Consider the following 23,631-nt stretch of genomic DNA (forward strand, 5'->3'; position numbering starts at 1 on the left):
AAATCCCTTATGATTATACAGTGGAAGTGAGAAATAGATTTACGGGCCTAGATCTGATAGATAAGAGTGCCTGATGAACTATGGAATGAGGTTCATGACATTGTACAGGAGACAGGGATCAAGACCATCTCCATGGAAAAGAAATGCAAAAAAGCAAAATGGCTGTCTGGGGAGGCCTTATAAATAGCTTTGAAAAGAAGAGAGGCGAAAAGCAAAGGAGAAAAGGAAAGATGTAAGCATCTGAATGAAGAGTTCCAAAGAATAGCAAGAAGACATGAGAAAGCCTTCTTCAGTGATCAATGCAAAGAAATAGAGGAAAACAACAGAAAGGGAAAGACTAGAGATCTCCTCAAGAAAATTAGAGATACCAAGGGAACATTTCATGCAAGGATGGGCTCGATAAAGGACAGAAATGGTATGGACCTAACAGAAGCAGAAGATATTAAGAAGAGGTGGCAAGAATACATGGAAGAACTGTACAAAAAAGATCTTCATGACCTAGATAATCATGATGATGTGATCACTAATCTAGAGCCAGACCTCTTGGAAAGTGAAGTCAAGTGGGCCTTAGAAAGCATCACTACGAACAAAGCTAGTGGAGGTGATGGAATTCCAGTTGAGCTGTTTCAAATCCTGAAAGATGATGCTGTGAAAGTGCTGCACTCAATATGCCAGCAAATTTGGAAAATTCAGCAATGGCCACAGGACTGGAAAAGGTCAGTTTTCATTCCAATCCCAAAGAAAGGCAATGTCAAAGAATGCTCAAACTACCGCACAATTGCACTCATCTCACATGCTAGTAAAGTAATGCTCAAAATTCTCCAAGCTAAGCTTCAGCAATACATGAACCATGAACTCCCTGATGTTCAAGCTGGTTTTAGAAAAGGCAGAGGAACCAGAGATCAAATTGCCAACATCCACTGGATCATGGAAAAAGCAAGAGGGTTCCAGAAAAACATCTATTTCTGTTTTATTGACTATGCCAAGCCTTTAACTGTGTGGATCACAATAAACTGTGGAAAATTCTGAAAGAGATGGGAATACCAGACCATCTAACCTGCCTCTTGAGAAATCTGTATGCAGGTCAGGAAGCAACAGTTAGAACTGGACATGGAACAACAGACTGGTTCCAAATAGGAAAAGGAGTACATCAAGGCTATCTATTGTCACCCTGCTTATTTAACTTCTATGCAGAGTACATCATGAGAAATGCTGGACTGGAAGAAACACAAGCTGGAATCAAGATTGCTGGGAGAAATATCAATAACCTCAGATATGCAGATGACACCACCCTTATGGCAGAAAGTGAACAGGAACTAAAAAGCCTCTTGATGAAAGTGAAAGAGGAGAGCGAAAAAGTTGGCTTAAAGCTCAACATTCAGAAAACAAAGATCATGGCATCCGGTCCCATCACTTCTTGGGAAATAGACGGGGAAACAGTGGAAACCGTGTCAGACTTTATTTTGGGGGGCTCCAAAATCACTGCAGATGGTGACTGCAGCCATGAAATGAAAAGACGCTTACTCCTTGGAAGAAAAGTTATGACCAACCTAGATAGTATATTCAAGAGCAGAGACATTACTTTGCCGACTAAGGTCCATGTAGTCAAGGTTTTCCTGTGGTCATGTATGGATGTGAGAGTTGGACTGTGAAGAAGGCTGAGTGCTGAAGAATTGATGCTTTTGAACTGTGGTGTTGGGGAAGACTCTTGAGAGTCCCTTGGACTGCAAGGAGATCCAACCAGTCCATTCTGAAGGAGATCAACCCTGGGATTTCTTTGGAAGGAATGATGCTAAAGCCAAAGCTCCAGTACTTTGGCCACCTCATGCGAAGAGTTGACTCACTGGAAAAGACTCTGATGCTGGGAGGGATTGGGGGCAGGAGGAGAAGGGGATGACCGAGGATGAGATGGCTGGATGGCATCACAGACTTGATGGACATGAGTCTGAGTGAACTCCAGGAGATGGTGATGGACAGGGAGGCCTGGCGTGCTGCGATTCATGGGGTTGCAAAGAGTTGGACGTGACTGAGTGACTGAACTGAACTGTACCTAAGACCAAATGCATGATGGAACCACCTTTACCTGAGTCAGAATTGTCTTACAATTATCTGTAACACTCCTTTATCCAACAACTGCTCTCATGGCTTCTACTCATACAATTTCTCTAGATCCTCAGTCTCTCTGCCAATTCCCACTGTGGATGGTTTCAGGCTATCAATATGACTTCCCTCAGTACAGATCTGAGACAAGATGTTCACAATTAGTTTTTGAAGCTGGTAGAAGCTTCCCAGTGGTGCAGTGGTAAAGAATTCACCTGCCAATACAAGAGACTCAGGTTTGATCCCTGGGTCAGGAAGATGCCCTGGAGGAGGGCATGGCAACTCACTCCAGTATTCTTGCCTGGAGGATCCTATGGAAGGAGGAGACTAACAGGCTACACTCCATTGAGTTGCAGAGTCAGATAAGACAGAGTGACTGAGCAACTGAGCCTGCACACGCACACTCACACACACGCATACAAGCCAGCTCCAGTCCACCCCTGGAATACATAATACTGTGAATGCCTTAGGTCTTATGTCTTAGTCTCTTGCAGAATCAGCAAGAATAGGACGTGCTCCTATGGCACCCTGGGCAGGGAGTGAGCCCAGAGCAGGGATGGTTAAGAAGGCCAGGGGGGTGTGACTGCAGAAGGCTTATTGCTTCAGCCTGCCCCTTGAGGGACTGTGGAGTCTGAAATATGCCTCCAATGTGTCCCAGTTTCCACACCATGAAACCAACAGTCATGGATGTCACCTGCTTTGGTTTGGTGGTGGCAGAATGTGAGCAATTCTTCAGTTCAAGACACAAAGGAAAGAGTGACTCTCTACACCAGCATAGGAAAGATGGGAGGAGCAGGGTTTTTATTACAAAGTTTAACTCTGTGACAGTTTTGACAGGTCCAAAGAGGCTTACCTGGAAGACAGACCCTTGAGAAAGGGAATTTGAGAGAAAACATAGCTGACGCTTGCCTGGAGGAGTGTCGCTCCAGCCCTGGCTGCACACTGGCATCACCCAAAGCCCTAAAATGCAGGCCCTGCCTGGATGCTGTCACCCAAACAAGAGATTTGATTATTTCAGACAGTGATGTCTATGGCTATACCATCCTGAATGCACCTGATTGCACCTGATTCTTTTCAGACACTAGTAATCTTTAAAGCCCCCCTGTGATTTATCTGTGTGGTCAAGGTTGAGAATTAGTACAATAACATTTTGAAGCCACACAACATTTTTTCCGAGTCCCCAAATTGTTCAGTGATGCTGGAGCATATAGTGGTGTGTGTGTGTGTGTGTGTGTGTGTGTGTGCATGTGCAATAAAGTACCTTAAGTCGCAGTGTTGTGTGTGTTATATTCTGTTGCTTTTAGTGCATAAATAATTTTTGGCAGAGCTATACACACACAACAGAGGAGCCTGGTGGGTTGCAGTCCATAAAGCTGTAAACAGTCAGACACAACTGAAGTGACTTAGCACGCTCACATACAGAGACATACAAATTTTGAGCAAATAATTTTGGCAATTCAAATATACATATTATAATGTGTGTGTGCCTGTTTGCTCAGTTCTGTCCAACTCTTTGCCACCCCATGGACTGTAGCTCACCAGACTCTTCTGTCCATGGGATTTTTAGACAAGAATACGGGGGTAGGTAGCCATTCCCTTCTCCAGGGGATCTTCCTGAACCAGGGACCAAATCTAGGTCTCCCACCTGCACTGCAGATGGATTCTCTGCCATCTGAGCCATCAGGGAGGCACTATAGATTATAATACTGAATCTTGAAAATGTATGTAACATTGTCGAAATTAATATATGTCAATAAGGATGATTTGCCAAAAATTTATATATAGGGAGTAAAACTATCTCAAATCCAACCCATTTTTGCCTTCTTTCAAAAAGGCTCTTCTCTTATTCAGTGCCATTAAACACCTTTCCTCATTAATCTGGTCATATTTATAGTCGGTTAAGTGCTTAACTATCTACTGAATTGTATTATTCTCTAATTACTTCTTGCCCATAAATCTTCTCATCCAGGTCCGAAGTTCCTCCCGAGAGGTGTGATGTGGCACACGTTCTCGTATCCTCCACAGCCGGGTCCCCACGGAGAGGCTCTCTCTCCTGGGGGTTGATGACGGGGCTGGTAAGTTAACCCTGAGATCTGCGTAAGCTTCCATGGTCAACATTCACCTCTTAAATTGGTGCTTCATCGTCACATAATGCAACCAGTGTTACAGAAAAACAGGACAGCGGTGTGATGGATGGACCCCTCCGTCTCAAAGTAATTCAGAAATCAGGTGCAATTAGAGGCCTGAATCGCTTGTATATAACAGGTATAACGTCCTGCTTGTACATAACAGGTATAATGTCCTGCTTGTACATCCGGCCATTATTAAAGGCTGGGCTGTGGCTCTGGGGTGGCTAGTCTCATGTTCCAGTCCCTTCACACTGACCTTGGTTGTGACCCGCTGGGGGAGGGGGCTCACGTCCCAAGACTGGCTGTATGGCACACTCAGTTCAGTGGCAGGTGGGCGTATACTGGGATAAGATAAAACAGTCAACTACAAAAATAATAAAAAGAATCAATACAGTTACTTCTTGGTAAGGTTTTCAGAAAGTTTCACTTGTTCTTAGGGCTTTATCCATTATGCCACACGCTGACATAATTTGGAAGAAAAACATGTATGTGCAGAGGCCACCTGCTGAAAGCTATCAATCAGATATGCAAGGTGAGACAATGTTACTGTGAAGATAGAGGGTCTCAAAGGAGACCCTCAACCTGAGACCTACAACCCACCTCCCAGGTCCAGAGCACGATGCTCTGAAAAGCTAAAACTTGCTTTGACTGAGTGAGTGAATGAAGTCGCTCAGTCATGTCTGACTCTTTGCGACCCCATGGACTGTAGCCTACCAGGCTCCTCCCTCCATGGGATTCTCCAGGCAAGAGTACTGTAGTGGGTTGCAGTTTCCTTCTCCAGGGGATCTTCCCAACCCAGAGATTGAACCTGGGTCTCCCGCATTCCAGGCATATGCTTTAACCTCTGAGCCACCAGGGAAGCCCTGAGCTGAGCTTTATTCAGCAGAAGAGCTCTCTGAAAGAACAAGCAAAGAGTGCAGCTCCCCCAGTAAAGTAAATATTGGTAGTGGTGATTTAGTCGCTAAGTCGTGTCCAACTCTTGTGACCCCCATGGATAAAGGAGCCTGGCAGGCTACAGTCCATGGGATTCTCCAGGCAAGAATACTGGAGTGGGTTGCCATTTCCTTCTCCAGGGCATCTTCCCAATCCAGGAATCAAACCCAGGTCTCCTGCATTGTAGGCAGATTATTTACCAACTGAGCTACAAGGGAAGCCCCAAGGTTGAGATAATTGTTAACTTTGGAATGAGCCCCACTATAGGGCCTGTTTAACCACTAGCCAAAATTACACACATCTCTCTAATTAAACAAACCTCCCCATCTCTACAACATGGCCTGTGATGAACAAAGCAAGTAGGAATGAGACCAGATTCCATGTTAGAGAAAAGAGCTTGATGATCTTCAAGATAAAGTGTGGGAAGTTCTCCCATGTAAGGACCACGTGTGGGCTTCCCTATTGGGTCAGGGGTAAAGAATCCGCTTGCCAAGCAGAGACTTGGATTCTATCTCTGGGTCAGGAAGACCCAGAGGGAGGAAGAAATGCAACTCACTCCAGTATTCTTGCTTGGAGAATCCCATAGACAGAGGAGCCTGGTGGGCTACAGTCCATGGGGTTGCAAAGAGTCAGACTAAACAAAAAACAACAAAAGGACCACGTATATTACTGGTGTGTCATAGAATATGTAATACACAACCACAACCATTGCTTGAGGACTTAGGATAGGCCAGGGCAGTGCTTTAAATGTCTTACATTTCACTTGCATCTCACAACCATCAGAAATAAGGAAACCCAGAGGGGCCAGTTCTCCCTCCTCCAGGAAGCCTCCTTTGAGTGCAGAACTGGAGTAAGTCATCCCTCGTGGCAGCTTCTATGGCCTTTCTCAACTTTCCAACCCTCTGGGGTTTTTCAAGTTCTCTTTATACTTTCCTTTTTCTTTTCTTTCTTTTTTGGCTGACAGCATGGTATTCAGGATCTTAGCTCCCTGACCAGGGATTGAACCCACACCTCTTGCATTGGAAGGCAACGTCTTAACCACTAGACCACCAGGGAAGTCTCCCCAGCCTTTATCTTCACAGACATTACTGTGGGGTTATAGGATGGGAAGATTCTCATACTCAAAGGTAAACCAAGACTGAATATTCATTTAGCAAGTGATTTGAGTACACATTTTTTAAAAAAGGAAAAAACTGAAAGCAAAATAGATTATGTATTTGAAAAGAGATTCCCTTCTCCAAAGCATTTTGTAAAACTCAAGCTTTCAGAGATGAAAATTCAAAATAATTCTTAGTTTCCACTTTGGTTCAGGACAAAGAAATTGATATCTTTTCCTTCCTCCCAACACTTACCCCAATAGTTTTCCTTTTGAGATCTTCAGTAAATCTGTATTTATTTCCACTTTGTAGAAATTAAATTTTAATGAGCAGGTCCTCAGACTGTAATAAATCTGCTTCCCAAATTTCACAAGCATTAATTTTGTTTCTCTAATGAATCACCCCACTGGAAGCTGAAAATCAGCCAGCTGTCTTCTGCTTTGCCTGGGAGCCAGGTAAGGGGCATCAGGGCTTTCCCATCTCCTTTGTGTGTGGTGGGGGCTTAGGGGAACAGGGCCCTGACATTAGTCTCCCGGCCCAGAGGCGAATCCTCAGAGCAGAGCTGGGGCCCCTCATCCCCTACCGTGGAATTTTCTCCCTGTGGAGAAGCTTTGTATTATGGGATTATCTCCAGAAAAAATGAAAATAGACATATACCCCTGCAAATTAGCCTTGGATCCAGAGTGTATGAGGATCGTTGTACATTCTTGGTCCAGGCTGCTCCCTCCTGCTCTCACTCTGTGTGGCCGAGTGGATCATCTTTTCCATTTGGACGACTGTTTGAAAGAGCCCATTTGCTGATACATAAAGTGAATTCGACAGGATGACTCCAGAGAAAATACTATACCGTGGATGGTCGCTAACAAGAATAGTCATAAGGGCTATTATTTTGAGCACTGCTTGGGGTGAGGTTCAGTCATTCCAGTTTTTGAAAGAACTTTGAGTTCCAGAGCTCAGGACTATATTCTGCACTTTTAAAACCTCTTGTGGAAAAAAAAAAAAAATGGCATGGACTATCTTATTTACAAAGCAGAAATAGAGACACGACACCAAGAAAAAAAGGCATGGATCCCAAGGCGGGGAAAGAGGGCGGGCTGAGTTGGGAGACTGGGGTTGACACGTACGCCCTGCTGACAGACAGTGTGTACAATAGGCAATGAATGAGAACCTGCAGCTCAGAGAGCTGTGTGCAGCGCTCTGTGGGGGCCTGAATGGGATGCGAACCCCCCAAAGTGGGGATACAGATAGGCTTCCCTGGTGGCTCAGACGGTGCAGAATCCACCTGCACTTCAGGAAACCTGGATTCGATCCCCAGGTTGGGAAGGTCCCCTGGAGGAGGGCATGGCAACCCACTCCAGTATTCTTGCCTGGAGAATCCCCATGGTCAAAGGAACCTGGCGGGCTACAGTCCACGGGATTGCGAAGAGTCAGACGTGACTGAGCCACTGAGCAGTGAAGACTGAATCTTGGGCTGCAAGCCTGCCCTTTCTGAGGTTCAGTTTCCTAACCTGTGACGTGGGTTCAATACTTACTCCCAGTTTGTTGTGAAGGTCAAATGACTCATGTCGAGCTCTGAATTCTGTGCCTAGTACTTACCTAGAGGACACTCAGGAAATGATGACATCACACATTTGGATGGACCTCATATAGCATACAGGTTTTAGCCCAGATGCATTGAAAGGAAAACACACACCACTTCCTCCAAACCTGCAGAGAGCCGGCTGCAGTAAGAGAAGTGGCCGTGGAGAAGGCTGTGCATGGGGGAGGCTCCGGGGCACAGTCACACCACAGAGGGGATATCCCAGCACACACCAGAAGACTCCAGGTGCCCCAAGTCGAGGGCTCTGGACCACTGGGAACCTGACATCCACTGAAACTCAGAAAGACCTTTGACACCAAGCCTTCCGAAGGCGGCTTCTGTGTCTGTTACCACATGACAGGTGAAGAAACATTAACTGGGGAAAGTAGGAGACCAGAACTGACTATTCTTTTGTCAACATTCAACAGTTTTGAAATGAAGGTGCAGCAATTTGTATTCAGATTTTTAGAGTAGCAAGCATGCAAGTCCTGGTCCACAAGGCAGAAGTTCAGACCCACGGAAGAGGGGGGCAGAGCGCTGACTGCACGCTGAGCGGTCACTCCGAGGACCGGAAGCGTTCTTGGTTGGTGTGAATACAGGCAAAGGCAGCCAGGCCCCCAGCGTCTACGGCAGGATGTGCTCGGTTCTGCTGGGGTCACAAACAGCCCGGGGGGCTCGGAGGTTTGGCAGCAGTCGGTTCATTTCTCTATCCCCGTTTCCACGCCCATCACTTGGAGTGTCTCCTCATTCTGCATCTGAGGCTGAGAGAGCGGAGACAGTGCTTGGGAAGGCAGCAGATGTAAAGTGTTCCTTTCTGGGTCATGGACGCTCAGCCTGACAAGGACACACAGCTCGTCACTCACTGGCTGCCCCTGTCACACAGCCCTTGCTCCACAACGGGAACCCGGGAGGAGGAAGCTTCCAGGTACCAGAAGCGGGGGCGCCAAGAAGGTTTGGGAAATAGCACAGGTGAGGCTGCCCATTGGCTTTATCGTGTGTGTGCTGGTCCCAAAGCCAGCACCACAGACGATGGATGGGGTGGGGGGAGCAAGGTGGAAAGTGTGTCTGGAGAACGAAATGTCTTGCCAGTTTGGGGTGAAGACTCAAGCAATCGTAAGTAAAGGCTGAGCAGTGATGCTTAGGGACCATCTGCAGACACCTCCAGGGAGTGAAGCCTCTGGATGCTTCCCAGGGTCTTCCTTCCCTGGGCTGTGTCACCAAGAACCAACCACAGAAATGCAGTCATTTGACTGGGGGATTCTGTTATGGGAAGTCATTAGGCTGTGAAATTATAACATCAAACTATCACATATATATTGTTAAATTGCAAGCTGGTTGTGTGCAATTTGGGTGTGTAAATATACCCTAGTACAGAGACTCTCAGAGGCTGGTACTCAGAGAGCAGCATCAGGACTGATTAGGAACTTGTTAGAAACCCCAGTTTCCAAGACCCGGACTCAGGCAAGTGGGTCAGGAGCTCAGAAGTGCTGCCGAGCAGCCTGCTGGGCGCCAGGACCTCCAAGGGATTCTCACGAGATGTTCTCGGGGGCGGGAGCCACTGCCTTTGTTGCCGTTGCTTAGACTTTTGCAGCCTTCTTGGACTGTGGCCCACCAGGCTCCTCTGTCCATGGGATTTCCCAGGCAAGAATACTGGGATGGATTGCCATTTCCTTCTCCAGGGGGTCTTCCTGACCCAGGGATCGAACCTGCGTCTCCTGAGTCTCCGGCATTGACAGGTGTATTCTCTACCACTGAGCCACCTCGGAAGCCCAATCACTGCCATAGGGCATGGTATTCTGGAATGAATGGAAATTTGACAAGTTGAGCTAGTTGTACAGTAGTTCTGAAGCCCGGATGCTCTTAGAAATATTTAGAGTGAGTGCAAAGCACATCTGCCTGAAGATTTTAATTCTCCGTGTCTGGGATGGGACTCCTGCCTCCCGCTTGTAAGCATACTTCCCAGGTGACTCTAACGTGCAGTGGAGGTTGAAAATCACCTATATGCACTGCCTCGTTTTCCTGACACATAGGAAGCGGCCCCGGAGGCTGAGCAACCAGAGCCTACAGCCTTTAGTTCCTACGCAAGCACTTAGCGAACACTGCCTGCTGCATTATCATATGATATCAAATAATCAAGGCAGGGTTTCGAGACTCACAATCTGTTTTTTGACCTGGATGAGTCATAACCATGCATCATTGTTATGGTTTCAGTTCTTAATTAACAACCGCTTTGCTTTCACCACAATCCTGGATTTGTTTGTTTGTTTTTTCTTTTAATATACAAATTTGTTCATCTAGCAAGATGACAAACTGGTTGATGTCATAATGATGTCAACGAGGGGTACACAGGTCATCATTTTCCCATTACATTTAATCAGGATTCCTTCCTGGGTGTACCTTGTGCAAGTCAATACTCAAAGCATCAATATTACCGTTCAAAATTTGTGGTCCTTTAAAATCAGAGAGCGGATCTGTTTCTGAACCGGATAGCTCGACCCTAAATGTTGTCCTCTTATGTTTTCTGAGACAAATGGATTTTATAAGAAGGACCAGAGAGCTTTTTCTTTGCTCCAAGTATCGGTGGTGCCAATGGATATGGTACTTGGAGGCCACTGCGTCACTGGGCATCTCTCAGTGTGGGATTCTTCCTGCCTCTCCCCGCTGGAGTCCCCAGTGTCTGCTGGCAGCTCCACCCACTGGAGCCCCGTCAGCTCTCAGCCTGGATGCGGAAGCCCACTAGGCAGGAGGCAGGTGGGAAGGGAAGACATGTTTCTCAGCCACCGCGTCTGTTTTTCCATCTAAACACAAAAGAAGGATTTCACAGATTGGATTTCTTTGCACTGACGTTTACGTTTTAAGGATACTGACCGCAGAGTAGAAAGACGGAAACACACTTGGCATGTGCTAGTTGGAGGGCGCTCGCGGTCAGTGTTCGCAAACCCGTGCTGTATCCCCACTCTGAGCCGCAGAATCCTCCATGCTGGGAAATAGGGCTTTCCTCATTCTTCAGCCTTCACACCGGACCTGGCCTGGAAAGCTGATCTTTCCTCCTTTGTCCTGCACTGGGTAACAGTCAGCTATCTGAAACTGGCTGGAGGTTACCATGGCAACGCTACCCAAACTGCCCCTAGGTAGGAGGCTCCTGGGCTGAGAAATGTTGACATTTCAACCCCTGACTTTCAGGTTTGGAATCTGACTCTAAATCTACGTATCAGACTACAGGGCATTTCAGAAAGACCTGGAGCTCCAGGTGTTAAGTTTCCTGACTGGACTGAGAGGCCTCCTAATGCAGAAATGAGCTCGTTACAGAGGCCAGAAAAACCACCTTCTGCAGCAGCTATGAGGTGCTCAGCAGGTGTGTGACTCCACTCGAAAGCGAGGGCTCGAGGAGTTTGGGAACAGAAAACAGAGGATGGGTCGGGCCCACCAGTGCCCTGCAGCGGCCAGGGCTTCGAGAGGACGGCTCTGGGGAAAGCAGGCTGGGGAGTCCCTCACGCCTGACAGGTGGCTTCACTGTCCTGAGACGCTGGCAGAAACTCTGACTCTTCTGTGTCATTTACAAGCCCCTCCCCCTCTTATTGGAGATGCTGTTGTTCGGTCACTAAGTCATGTCCAACTCTTTGCGACCCCATGGACTGCAGCATGCCAGGCCTCCCTGTCCTTCACCAAATCCCGGTGCTTGCTCAAACTCATGTCCATTGAGTCGGTGATGCCATCCAACCATCTCATCCTCTGTCGTCCCCTTCTGCTCCTGCCTTTAATCTTTCCCAGCATCAGGGTCTTTTCCAAGGAGTCGGCTCTTCATCTCAGGTGGCCAAAGTATTAGAGCTTCAGTTTCAGTGTCAGTCCTTCCAATGAATAGTTGGGTTGATTTCCTTCAGGATGGACTGGTTGGATCTCCTTGCAGTCCAAGGGACTCTCAAGAGTCTCCTCCAGCACCACAGTTTTTGATCTCCTATTGGAGAGTCCCTGACATTTCAACACCCTGTCTTCCTTCCTAGGCTGGTAGAAGAATGTTCTTCTATGAGAGCTTTGGGCTCTCATTGCTCCTCTTCCATCCTTACGTGATGCTCACTCAGTGCCCTACATCCTGGGTGTGGTGGAGAGAAGTGGGACACATGTCCCCTCTCAGGGTCATCTCTGCTGAACACTTACCCCTATGGGAGCTAATTCCCCCAGGCTGCCTTCCCTTGATTGGAGTGACACCCACCCTGCAAGAGTTGCAAGGACTAAATAAGATAATGAACTTGATATGTAATCAGAGTGCAGACTCCTGGCTAGAATCAAGCTTACAAGGTCTCAACAGTGCAGGTCACTGTTTGGCTTGAGCTAAGGAGGTCCCCCTCTGGTCCTCCTCTGGCCTCGTTCTTCCAAAGGGCAAGATGCTTTCTTTTCTAGTCCACACTCTGCATCCTCCGGATCCAGGAATCCTGAGGAAACACTCTTGAGTTCACATTCAAAGCCTGTAACACGTTCCCATCCATCATCCCGAGGGGTCCTGCAACCCCAGGGAGGCAGCACTGTTTGTGGGGAATGGACAGAACCTGGACTTGCAGGCTGGGGCCCACCTGCACACCAAAGACCAAGGTAAGAAGCTAGAAGAGGTGCTGGGTCATGAAGTCCAGTCCTGATTCCAGCTTAGATGTTAGAAGAACCTGAGAATATCCAATTCAAATCCAACCTTTCTGGGTATGGGTAGGCAGGCAGAATGAACTATTTGCCAGCTCCTTTTATAACAGGTGTGAAGGCTACGTTTGCCTTGTTGACTTGGCCCCCACAAATGGAGGGGCTGACTGCTCACACACACAGCAAGCAAGTCTCACAGATGCACAGCACATACATGGACACCAAGAAGCTATTTGATGCAGCCATCACTTTGATTTGCTTATTTTTGTTCTTTTTCAAAGGGATTTTTTAAAATGTGTAGCGACCGGGCTTCCCTTGTGGCTCAGCTGGTAAAGAAGCCACCTGCAATGCAGGAGATGTGGATTCGATCCCTGTGTTGGGAAGACCCCCTGGAGAAAGGAAAGGCTATTCCCTTCTGGCCTGGAGAATTCCATGGACGTCCATGGGGTTGCCGAGAGTTGGACATGACTGAGCGACTTTCACTTTCAGTGACCAGCCAGGTAACATTGGAAGGGACGTGTGATACAATAATATGAAAATAAAAAAAGTGATCAAAAGGGAAGGAAATAGAGATAAAATTTGTTTCTGGTAAAACAAACAAAAAACCCCACTTCATTCCTCTTTGCTTCTTCCTAAGTAATCTAGAATTTCTAATCCCAAAGGAAATATGACAGCAATGTTGTTTTTGTTGTTCAGCCGTAAGTTGCATCTGCCTCTTTGTGACCCTCTGGACTGCAGCACGCCGGGCTCCCCTGTCCTTCACCATCTCCCGGAGTTTGCTCAGATTCATCTCCATTGAGTGAGTGATGCCATCCAACCATTTCATCCTCTGCCATCCCCTTCTCCTTTTGCCTTCAGTCCTTTCCTGACAGCAAAGAACTAAAGATCCATGGTTTAACAAGAAGAGCTTGAAAGCAGTCTAGTTTGGAGGGGTAACTGTTCTGTTTTACTGATTCATTAGAATGCACTTGAATTGTTTTTCGCCCTGACCTGAGGTTGTCTTCCTGTGATCTGAATCCACCCGGTTGAGTTGGATTCAGGCCTAGGATGGGTTTTACAGGAAAAGCAGGTGGTTGCCTAGGGCAGCAAAATGTTTTAGTGACTTTATTATGGGAGGGTCTGTAAGCTGTGAGGGGGTAGGTGGGTTTGTGGCTCTTTTTTCCCCCCATCTTGCCTACGGCAGCAAATTTCCAGCACCACCCTAGGGTGTATCAGGCAGAATATTTGAATATATTTACATCTCTAATTGAAACCGGGGGCAAGGAGGCGGGAGAGGAGAGCAACTGTTTACTATTTCCTGTGCTTCTGGTGAAAATTTAACTCTCTCCCCATCCCTTGCAGCTCCTGTGCCGTATCCCGACTCCCGGGTAGAGAGAGAGGCAGGCTTTTGTACAGGTGATATAAAGGTCATATTACAGGCAAGTGTGTGTGAGTGTGGGGAGGGGGGTAGGTACCAACCTAGGCAGACCAGAGGGACAGCTGGCACCCCTGCCCACTCCCCTTTCCTCCCCACCCCTCTCTAGAGAGCGTCTACATCGTCCTAACGACACGATAGGCCTCCTGAAGTCGGTCCAGGTCTGCACCTGGTTTCCGCAGCTGCCGACACCATCTGTGCAGGTTGTCACCGCAGCTCAGGTTGTCAGGCCACAAGGAAGCCCCAGGGGGTCAGAGCCCGTTCTCAGAGCAGCGCTGACTCTTTTGTGCGGCTCCTTCCCTTTGTGATGGAGATTACTCACACGTCTGGCAGAACTGGAGTCCACAGCGACGCCTGGCACCGCATGAGGAACGGGAAGACCCGGTGTGGGTTCTGAATCATGTGTCCGTGCTATGCAAAATTATCGCTCAAAAGTAAAGTCCATTGCCATCACCACGAGCCCGCACAGGGCAAGCAAACAAGCTGCCTAGAAGAAATTTTGAGGCTTGGCCAGTTGCCGAAAAGGGACCTTTTTAGGAACTGCCAGGGAAGAGCAGCTTCGATTAGCCAAGCTCCTTGAAACAGCCAGACACACGCGCAACTGAGAGACGTTTCCGTCCCCGCTTTAGCGCAGCCTCTGCGATCTTCCGGGAGCGGCTTCTCTGCTCTCCCCCGGAAGTACATTGGACACCGCCTGACCTGCAGACTCGTCTTCCGGTGTCATGGCTTTTTCCCTTTTGGCTGCGTTCACAGGGCTCTTGAGGCAAGAACACTGACGTGGCTTGCCATTCCCTTCCCCGGAGGACCACGTTTTACCAGGTTCTGACTGGCAGGGATGTGCCCTTGCGCCACTCCCCGCGGCAGGACGACATGCCGGGCGCCCCGGTTGTCCCACGGCTGGTCCTTGTTGAGCCTGTAAACCTTCACCCGCTGCCGCGGCTCAGTCTAGGTGCTGCGCGGACAAAACCCTGCTGGAGTCGCCGGGAGGGGGGTCCAGGGGAGGCTGGAGCTGGGGTCGGAGGACGCTCGAGGACGCCCCGTCGTGGAGCGCTTCCAGGCCTCGCTGCGGCCGCCGGCCGCCCTGGGGCCGTTCTGCACCCGCACGGCCTGCCGCTGGCCGAGCTCCTGCCCCCTCCTTTCCTCTCTTCCGGCTCCTAGGAGGTTTGGTCCAGGCCCACCGGCCCAAATAACCCCCAGGAGTCAGTAAAAGGCCAGAAGGAAAATAGTCTGACTGGGGACTTAAGTGAGGATGTACACAGACAGCATATGCTTGGGTCCACAAAGGGGCCCGTGTGGCCAGTGAAGTGGACGCCCACCCCACCCTCCACCCCAGCACCCCCCGCCCTTTATCCATCACAGGCAGGGCGGCCACAGAGGGAATGGTTTTGCCCCAGGAGACTATGGCCAGTAGGAACTGGGAGGGAAAGGAGGGGGCTGGAACAAAGGCACATTTCCTTCTGGATGCCTCCTACTGGGAAACACAGTCCTTGAGCTTATACTTGGGAACCACAGCTTGGCATTCTTTCAAGCCCTATTCTTCCCAAGTTAGCAAAAGGTTTTTCCTCTTTCTTTCCAAAGTAATTTTTTTCTGATTTGTGACTTTTTTTAAAAGACAGTACTTATTAACAAATGTTCTCTGCACAGTCCAGTCTCAGCGTCAATGTGTTATGTTAGTCGCTCAGTCGTGTCTGACTCTTTGGGAACTCATGGACTCTAGCCTGCCAGGCTCCTCTGTCCATGAGATTCTCCAGCAAGAATGCTGGAGTGGGTAGCCATTTCTCCTCCAGGGGATCCTCTCGACCCCGGGTGGAACCTGAATCTCCTGCATTGGCAGGCGGATGCTTCACCATCTGAGCGACCAGGGAAGCCTTTTGCATCAATATGTCATGTAATTCACTGTGAATGGGAACTAAATATTCATGTCGATGGAAGAAAAGAATCCTACATAACCTAATGAATAAGCTTCATTAATACAACATTATGGCTGGGTTTTTCTGAGAAACTGAGTTTAAGTCTAAAGATTCAGGATATATCTGTCAGCAAAGGATGGACACAAACTTAGCCCAAATGCATTTGAAAGGTAATCAGGGCAGGATCACAGAATCACAAGCTGGACCGCTGCCTTGAATCCCAAGGTCTAAGCCTCTGGGAAAAACTTAGATCCTTGAAAGGGGAAGGGAGGGAGTGTCTGACTCTGTGACCCCGTGGGCTGCAGTCCATGGAATTCTCCAGGCCAGAATACTGGAGTGGGTAGCCATTCCCTTCACCAGGGGATCTTTGTGATCCAGGGATCAAACCCAGGTCTCCTGCATTGCAGGCAGATTCTTTACCAGCTGAGCTGCCAGGGAAGCCCTGGTCAATAGCAAATAGGTCTGCAGGCAAGTCTCTGTTCAGAGAAGAGTGATGAGGACCTTAAAGACCGGGAGGGTGGGGGGACACAGCAACATGCTGAACATTGCTGCAATAAGAAAGGAACAAAGCCTGCACTCTAAAGGGGCAGTTTCCGCACCACGACAAGACAAAGACCCCTGTAAAATGTGGACTTTGAGCCTGCGGTTTTAGAGTCATAGTTGAAATCCTGGGGAGCTCCTGCAAAAAGAAGAGCACATCTGGACTTTATTTCTGTGCGCATGAAAATGCAAGGTCAACAGCATGACAGAGACCCAAAATGGCACCTTTGGGGAGGTGTTGCCATCTCTTGTGGTTTCTTGTCTGCCACTCTTGGTGGCATTTCCTAAGACAACTCTTAAAAGCCAGGGGATGTTACCAGGCGATGAGGAAGATTAGGTTTTTAGCTTTGAGGGTATAAACGCTTCAGCCTTTTTGGAGAGAGGAGGACTATGTAACCAAATCATCCCAGGAAACAGCACATCGTGGTGCTCATAGCTTTAACACACCTGTTGAATTTAGGGTCATGCAAAGTTGGCCTTGACGATGAGCCAGCTCATGGGCTGAAAGCCCAGACACGGATATTGATGTGAGTGACTTGCTTGATTGCAGTCTTTGACCTTTTTTTTTTTTTTCCAGTTCCAGTTGTAGTGATCCTATTCTTGGAATTCAATTCATAAAAAGTCACATTCTGGTCCATGGAATTTTTATCCTCTATAGGCTTGTGTTGCCCCTGGGAAGAAGAAAAATAAACAAGAAACAAACCATACAATTCATTCTCTCCTGTATTTTAACTTGTATAAACCTCGGTGATTCACCACAAATAAAGAAAACATGCGGAATAATTCCTCAAGATGTCAGTGTGTCAGTGATTCTATTGCCAATGTGTGAGCCTGTACTCACGTTCTGGGTCTCCATATGAACACATCACCTTCTTCAAATAGTTTAATTTTGCAGACACTCAGACCAGTTAGCCAATGGGCTTCCCTGGTGGCTCAGCAGTGAAGAATCTGCCTGCCAATGCAGGAGACACAGGTTTGATCCCTGGGTCGGGAAGATCCCCTGGAGGAGGGCATGGCAACCCACTCTAGTATTCTTGCCTGGGAAATCCCATGGACAGAGGAGCCTGGTGAGCTTCAATCCATGGGATTGCAAAGGAGTTGTACACAACTTAGCAAATGAACAATAACATACCATTTGGCTAGGCTTGTTATATGGGAGATGCTTGAAAAGATACCATAATGAAATTCTTGAAAATGGCCTTGAGAGGAAGGCCCCCATGCAAGACACAGTCCTGAGCTGCAGCCTTCCATTCTGACTCCAACATTAAGTATGTTTGTGCTAACTTACATATTAGCAGAATTATTTTTATCCACACGACAGTGAAGGATTATTCAATCATTTTTTATATCAGCATGGACTAATTGATATTTATTCTATATCTTATAGGCTTATAATAATACTACTTTATATATTATATTTTTTCATATTATCTTGCCAACATGCATATATATCAGTAGATTTTTTCCAAAAGTGGAATTATTGAATCAAAGATTATGTACACTTCAAATCTTGATAAAGGATCAAGCTGCCCTCTTTAAATGTGATTCACAGGCATGCTCTCCCCAGTAAAGTAGAAAAGCAAATGGCTCATGACACCTTTGAGAACACTGTGTATTGCAGCGTGCACTGAATTTTACCAAAAAGAATCTCAGCGTGATTGCACCATGTTTGCTGTTTTATAATGAACTCTAACTCACCAGTGTGCATTTGTGTGCTCAGCCACTTCTCAGAGCCAGATTCACTCTGGGATTAAGACAGGTGGGTAAAGTTTCCTTCAACTGGTGAGACTAGCTTGCAGACCTCGTGGGTGTGTGGTTGGGTCTGCTCCTCAGGGTTGCTGTTTTCTGCAAACCTGTGGACTTTGTTGGACTTTTCTGGGACCTGAAACCACAGAGGTCACCTTCCATGACTTCTAAGTTTGTGTCTGTTGCTTTTGACAGCCTGTTCTCCTATTTTTCTCCTTCCTTCCTTTTCATCAATAGTGAAATTTACTTATTTCTCTTTTGCCCCTTGTTGTGGAGTTATTTCTTACAAGAGAAGTGCCAGCCTCCCTTCACCATGAAAAAAGCAGAAATCCTCAGCAACCTAGAGCTGATGGGCGTATCCCTTGCTCAGAAGGATTTCTAAGGGAGAAGGGCCTGACACTTTGTTTCAGCTTCACGCTAGCATGTCTGGGTTATTTGAATCTGACACACTCATCTCCTGTAGTAGATTCTTCCTCCCGATCATTAGATCACTTTCTCATTTGAGGAGCATGTTTTCTATGCCTTCAAGTAAGTGAATGATAAAAGCGTTTGACTGAACTTAATCACATCAGGGCCCTTCGCCTTGCTGCTAATAACTTCCTCTCAGGTGGATATCAGTACATTAATCACCTTTTTTTTTTTTAACGGCTATTCACTCCTTTACATTTCATCCAATCTCACTATCAGTCAGATCATGGCATCCTGCTGTTCCATGAGCATTAAAAAGGCTCTGTCACTTGCTTTGATGAGAGCCAGATACACCGTGTCCCTGTCATCCCAGGAGCTGCCAGACTAGTGAGAGCTTCAGAAAGAAAACGAGGCACGACTTGCCGGAAGCGAGCCCACGCTGACTCCTCAAAAATCATTCCTTATTTATCCAAAGGACCTATAAATCTATGGTCTAATAATTCACTCTACAGTTTTCCCAGGAAGTGTCATTAAGTCTATTGGAAACTTCCGGTACCCATGACTTTGACCTTTCATCTTCATTGGGATTCTTCAAATGTAGCTGAAATGGACTTTGTGGTCACACATTTGGGCTTCCCTGGTTGCTCAGCAGTAAAGAATACACCTGTAATACAGGAGTCCTGGGTTCGATCCCTGAGTTGGGAAGATCCCCTGGAGAAGGGAAAGGCTACCCACTCCAGTGTTCTGGCCTGGAGAATCCCACGGACTGTGAAGCCCAGGGGGTCTCGAAGACTCAGACACGACTGAGCCACTTTAACTTGTCTTTTGGAAGCTTCCGGTACCCATGACTTTGACCTTTTATCTTCACTGGGACTCTTCAAATGTAGCTGAAATGGGCTTTGTAATCACACATCTGGGCTTCCCTGGTGGCTCAGCAGTAAAGAATACGCCTGTAATACAGGAGTCCTGGGTTCAATCCCTGGGTCAGGAAGATCCCCTGGAGAAGGAAATAGGAACCCACTCCAGTATTCTTGCCTGGGAAATCACAAAGACAGAGGAGCCTGGTGGGCTACAATCCATGGGGTCACAAAAGAGTCGGACATGACTGAACAACTAGACAAAAACCGCAGCAGCAAAATCACATATTTACGTTCTGCACACTTTGGAGTAAAAGTCCCCTGGACTGGAGACTCCATCCTTGGCACAGGGCCAGCACTCCGCTACCCTCCCCTTAGCTGTCTGGGATGCAACTCCTGTTCCTTCCCCAGCTTCACCGGAAAGGTCGATCCTACTAACAGAGAAGGTTGGAAAAAACCATTGGAGAGGGGGGATTTGCCTTCTATCATCTGTTAACCCTGAACCGGAGCCAAGGGCCCCTACTGGTCTTGATAACACTTCCTGTGAGCATTCCTACGAGGGTCCTGTGGCTGTTGGTCCTGTGGCGAGTCCTTTCTCCTCTGGTGATTCAGTTCCAACCTTGAAAATGACAATGTTGTTGCTGTTCGGTTGCTAAGTCATGTCCAACTCTTTGTGACCCCATAGACTGTACCCAGGCTCCTCTGTCCTTCACCATCCCCCAAAGCTTGCTCAGATTCATGTCCATCGAGTCGGTGATGCCATCCAACCATCTCATCTTCCTTTGTCCCCTTCTCCTCCTGCCTTCAGTCTTTTCCAGTATGAGAGTCTTTTCCAGTGAGTCAGTTCTTTGCATTAGGTGGCCAAAGTATTGGAGCTTCAGCTTCAGCATCAGTCCTTCCAATGAGTATTCAGAATATGAGGATAATCAAAGCATTAGTAAATATATATTAATATTTACAAATACACCTGAAGCCCTGAGTGGGTATGTGAGTCATCCAGAGTGGGAACAGCTTTCTTGTGGGCTATGGTCTGAATTCTGCCCCAGTCCTGCCACTGGGACCTGAACACAGCCAAACTTACTGTTTTACATCCTCTGTAGTTCACAGGGCTCTCTGCAGAAACAAATAATAATGATGGTAAACGTGTCGACATTGTTTAAATGCTAAGCACATGATTCTTGGTTTTCTACAGACATTTACCAGCAAGAGTTCCCATACACATACTGCCAAATCTGGGTAGTTAAGCCATATCTAACGATGAAGTATGTTTAACATCATACTCAGAGGATGTTTAAAGGCCCACAAAGGAGCAGTTACGGCAAAATTTTAAAATGTACTTCACATAGCTAAAAATCAATACTGGTTTCTTCACAGTTACTACTGGGTCATGATCAGAGAATCTGGTGGAGCACAAAGTGGTCTCAATAAGAGTTGGAGTTGTTGTTATTGTTTAGTTGCTAAGTTGTGTCCAACTCTTTGTGCTCCCATGGACTGTAGCTCGCCAGGCTCCTCCATCCATGGGATTCTCCAGGCAGGAGTACTGCAGTGGGTTGCCATTTCCTCCTCCAGGGGATCTTACCGACCCAGGGATCAAACCCGGGTCTCCTGCATTCCCTGCACCGTGGGCAGATTCTGCGATGCTGCGCCACCAGGGAAGCCTCAGATATCGCATGGTATCACATTTATTTGGAATCTTTAGAAAAGATACAAGTGAACTTATTTCCAAAACAGATACAGAGGCACAGACTTAGCGAATGAACATATGGTAACCGGGGGGAAGGGTGGTGGGCAGGGATAGATTGGGAGTTGGGGATTGATGTGTACACACTATTGTACATCAAATAGATAACCGTTAAGGACTCCCTGTATAGCACTGGGAACTCTGCTCACTGCTCTGTAATTACCTAAGTGGGAAAAAATTTTGAAAAAGAATGGATGCACGTATATGTATAACTGAATCACTTTGCTGTGTACCTGAAGCTAGCCCAACATTGTTAACCACACTCCAGGATAAAACAAAAATTAAAAAAACAGAAAAACAACCCCCCACCCCTACCCTGTCTTCCAAAAAATGCCTCCTTTGGAGCATAAGTGGTTGGCTGTCACCGGTTAGAACTAGATGCACTGAAATTGTCAGGAAAACTGGAGCAGGCAATGTTTCTGGGTCGTCTTCTCAAATAACACTAAAAAATTAATAGGATTTAGATGGAGAATGAAATTAATATATTTAAAAATTATTTTTATGAACATATTTTCAGATATGTTTGACTAATTAAAAGTACTATAAATAGCTACGTTATTGTGTTAAGTTGCTTAATTTCCATATGCAATATACATAGGGAAAAGTTATTTGTCTCTACACGTGGAAATTTTAAATTGTTTTACATCCACTGAAGCTTGGCTAGATAGTCTGAAGATCTGAAGCAATTTTGGCTGCTGAATTCATCCCGAATATATTTAATTAAGTCTTAACCTTTAAAAGAAAAAGTCTGCATTTTAGCAACAACACATCACTCAGATGTTAGAAGGGCGAGGCTTAACAGCTGCAAGATGCGTCACTTGCATAATCACTAAGATTTTATCTAAAAAATGTTTCACTGAACGTCTTCAATGAAATGGAGTCTCTCTTTTTTAAATGTTGTCTCTCTTTTTTAAAGCGTTGCCTTCCAGTTTCTCAAATAAGAATCAGAGGAAGTATTTCCTCAGGACCAGGGTTATACAAGGTGATGTCACTAACACGCCAGTCTGTGGAGACCTTGAAAGGAGGGTGATGAAGGTCTGTAAGTGCCAAATACGAGAAGAGAAAGCAGAATGGTCAGTCGCCATGTATATGTTGATTCCGTGTTGACAGAGCTCTTTTAGATCTGTTGGCTTAAATAAAGCATCATTGAAGCCAATTTCACATGTTTCTTCTTATTTTTGGATAGGTGGCTACTGAGAATTTAAAATTACCTAGTTGGGTCACGTTTCAATTTTAGTAGGCATCACTTTTCGAATATTCACCCTCCAATAAAGAGTTAGAATTGTATTGTTCACAAAAATACTTGATTTTTCTGAAATATACTAGCATAGGGCTTCCCTCCCTCTGGTAACAAGAAGCAACGAGGGTCATTTATGTTAGTCCAAACAGGAAAAAATAGAAAAGAAAGAAGAAAAAAAGCCATTAGAGTTTAATTCCTTTCAATTATTTTTAATATATGATTTTTAAAACATGCCACACATACACCCCAGCTTTCAGCTTTATGTGGAAAAATTGATTTGAGGGAGGAATTGATCCCTTGTCTACCAACATGACGAGTCCCCAAATAAATAGATTAACCATATCAGCTAATAAGCATGCAATTCCATGGGCACTCCTGAGCAGATGCTTTCTGCTATGCCATGTTGATAGAAAAACTGACAAGGGACATTTAAAATTCACTGCTGGGAGACTCCATATTATAATGAATCTCATTAATAGTAATTAGGATTTGTTTCTCCAGCTACCAAGTCCGACACGCTTTCCCTTTTATTGGTCAGAAGAGCTTAATTATCAGACAGCACCCTAGCAACTGCCAATATCATTTTGCTTAAGAATATGCTGTAAACTTGAAGCCACCTGTGAGCAGAAAACGTTTATTTTCTTCTTGTCCAAGTGTTCACATTGGTCTGACAGCAGCCACATAGCAAGAGTTTTTTTTTTTTTTTTTTTAAGCATGACATAGACACAATGTATTTGTCACAAAATCACAGTGACTTTTAATCGCAATTACAGACAGACCAGAGGTCAAAGCACGTGCCTTTCCTTCCTTGTCTGAAGGGTTCTCTTGGAGTTCGTTCTGGAAAAGCCTGACCCTTGTCCCATGAGCAGCCTCCGTGAAAAAGAATGAAATGCTTATTCATGTAAATGGGCACAATGGCCTGTTTTCCTGTGCCAGTCATCTTGGAAGCCAGTGATCTGATTAGCCCTTGCTTTCATTTACGTGGGCAGGCGTCTGCTCCAAAGATGAGCAAGGCTGCTTCTCTTGGCTGAGCCTGCCAAGTGGAATCCTACCGTATTGGCAGGCTGGCCACAGGATGGCCGTGCTGGCGTGGAGACGGGGGCAGAGGGGGCGCCCGCTCTCAGATAATGTCTTCTGCTCCATCACCCAGGCAGCCTGCCCTTCACAAGGGTCCCAGCCCTGGTGCCCCTCCCAGACACGCAGCTAGCGAATACTAATGCCAACCTAATTATAGATTTTGGCTTCCGTTTTCAAAATAGGCTGTACTTAAGGAAAATTTAGTACCGTCTTATGTGTTCTTACAGCTGGTTA

Source organism: Oryx dammah, unplaced genomic scaffold (assembly GCF_014754425.2).
Source record: "Oryx dammah isolate SB20612 unplaced genomic scaffold, SCBI_Odam_1.1 HiC_scaffold_24, whole genome shotgun sequence".
Taxonomy (NCBI): domain Eukaryota; kingdom Metazoa; phylum Chordata; class Mammalia; order Artiodactyla; family Bovidae; genus Oryx; species Oryx dammah.